We start from the raw sequence: 3,065 nt of genomic DNA on the forward strand, positions 1-3,065 counted from the left end.
GCAACACAACCCACTATTCTGACACTTCCTTCAACACCATCAACATCTTCTCGTCATTTAGTTAACAACACAACACACTACTGACACTTCTTCAACACCATCAACATTTCGTCATTTGTAACAACACAACCCACTACTGACACTTCCTTCAACACCATCAACACTTTCTCGTCATTTAGTTAACAACACAACACACTGACACTTCTTCAACACCATCAACATTCTCGTCATTTAGTTAGCAACACAACCCACTACTGACACCTTCAACACCATCAACACTTTCCTCGTCATTTAAGTTAGCAACACAACCCACTACTGACACTTCCTTCAACACCATCAACACTTTCTCGTCATTTAGTTAACAACACAACCCACTACTGACACTTTCTTCAACACCATCAACACTTTCCTCGTCATTTAGTTAACAACACAACCCACTTACTGACACTTTCTTCAACACCATCAACACTTTCGTCATTTAGTTAGCAACACAACCCACTACTGACACTTCTTCAACACCATCAACACTTTCTCGTCATTTAGTTAACAACACAACCCACTACTGACACTTTCTTCAACACCATCAACACTTTCTCTCGTCATTTAGTTAACAACACAACCCACTACTGACACTTCTTCAACACCATCAACACTTCTCTCGAAGTTAACAACACAACCCACTACTGACACTTCCTTCAACACCATCAACACTTTCTCGTCATTTAGTTAGCAACACAACCCACTACTGACACTCTCTTCAACACCATCAACACTTTCCTCGTCATTTAGTTAACAACACAACCCACTACTGACACTTCCTTTCAACACCATCAACACTTTCCCGTCATTTAGTTAACAACACAACCCACTACTGACACTTCCTTCAACACCATCAACACTTTCCTGTCATTTAGTTAACAACACAACCCAATTACTGACACTTCCTTCAACACCACACACCAGCCATACAATATCCTGTCACCAGAGTTCCATATTCACCATGGTACCGTGTATAAGCAATATAAATATGATCTCACACTGAATATAATTTACACGAAAAAGTAGAGGAATTTTACCAATATGCTTTTAGAATCCACAAAAAAGGTACACCACATATCACGCCCAGTTAAGTAGAGAGGCAAAGCCCAAAGGTTAAAGTGGCTTTTACTAACATCATTATGGGTAATCACATCAGATGGCTGTAATTTTCCCTCATTATGGACTAAAGAAGATACAACTAATCGTCGCATTTACTTGAAGATAAAAATGGTGAGGATAATGATTTTTGTCTCTCCCGTTGTATCTCAGTGTTTATAAATCAGTATATTGAGTACTGATATCTTCACACACTCATACACGCATATGTATACATACACACACACATTCATACACTCGCAAACATACACACACATATTCTCTCAACACACACATACACTCATACACACGTATATACATACACACACATATACATACACATACACACACACACACACACACAGACACATGGACAAGACAAAAACGGCAAAGGAACATTTGTAGAAGAATGAACAGCCTCAGAGACACACAGTGCAGCAGAACAGTTCAGAGAGACACACAGTACAGAGAACAGCCTCAGAGAGACACAGCACAGCAGAACAGCCTCAGAGAGACACATTACAGCAGAACAGTTCTAGAGACACACGTACAGCAGAACAGCTCAGAGAGAACAGTCTCCAGAGAGACACAGCACAGCAGAACAGCCTAGAGAGACACACAGCAGCAGAACAGCCTCAGAGACACACAGCACAGTGGAACAGTCTCAGAGAGACACAGTACAGCAGAATAGCCCTCAGAGAGACACAGCACAGCAGAACAGCTCTAGAGACACAGTACAGCAGAACAGCCTCAGAGAGCACACAGCACAGCAGAACAGCCTCAGAGACACACAGTACAAGAGAACAGTCTCAGAGAGACACAGTCACAGCAGAACAGCCCAGAGAGACACAGCACAGCAGAACAGCCTCAGAGACACACAGTACAGCAGAACCCTCAGAGAGACATTACAGCAGAACAGTCAGAGACACACAGTACAGCAGAACAGTCTCAGAGACGCAGCAGAGACCTCAGAGACACAGTACAGCAGAACAGCCTCAGAGACACACAGTACAGCAGAACAGTCTCAGACGCAGGACAGCAGAACAGCCTCAGAGACACACAGCACAGCAGAACAGCCTCAGAGAGACACAGTACAGCAGAACAGTCTCAGAGACGCGTACAGCAGAACAGCCTCAGAGACACACAGCACAGCAGAACAGCCTCAGAGAGACACAGTACAGCTGAAAAGTCCCAGATAGACACAGCAGTGGAACAGTCCCAGAGACACTACAGAACAGTCTCAGAGACACAGTACAGCAGAACAGTCTCAGACACACAGTACAGCAGAACAGTCTCAGACACACAGTACAGCAGAACAGTCTCAGACACACAGTACAGCAGAACAGTCTCAGAGAGACACAGTACAGCAGAACAGTCTAGACACACTAAGGCAGAACAGTCTCAGAGACACACAGCACGGCAACAGTCTCAGACACACAGCAAGAACAGTCTCAGACACACAGCAAGAACAGCCTCCAGAGAGACACAGTACAGCAGAACAGTCTCAGACACACAGCACAGCAGAACAGTTCCCCAGATACACAGCACAGCAAAAGTCCCAGAGAGACACAGTACAGCAGAACAGCCCTGGAGAGACACAGTACAGCAGAACAGTCTCAGACACACAGTACAGCAGAACAGTCTCAGACACACAGTACAAGTAGAACAGTCTCAGAGACACAGTACAGCAGAACAGTCTCAGAGACACAGTACAGCAGAACAGTCTCAGACACAAGTACAGCAGAACAGTCTAGACACAGTACAGCAGGAAAACAGTCTCAGAGACACAGTACAGCAGAACAGTCTCAGAGACACACAGTACAGCAGAACAGTCTCAGACACACAGTACAGTAGAACAGTCTCAGAGAGACACAGCACAGGACAGTCTCAGACACACAGTACAGCAGAACAGTCTCAGACACACAGTACAA

The sequence above is a fragment of the Homarus americanus genome, unplaced genomic scaffold (genome assembly GCF_018991925.1).
Source record: "Homarus americanus isolate GMGI-L3 unplaced genomic scaffold, GMGI_Hamer_2.0 scaffold53225, whole genome shotgun sequence".
Taxonomy (NCBI): Eukaryota; Metazoa; Arthropoda; class Malacostraca; order Decapoda; family Nephropidae; genus Homarus; species Homarus americanus.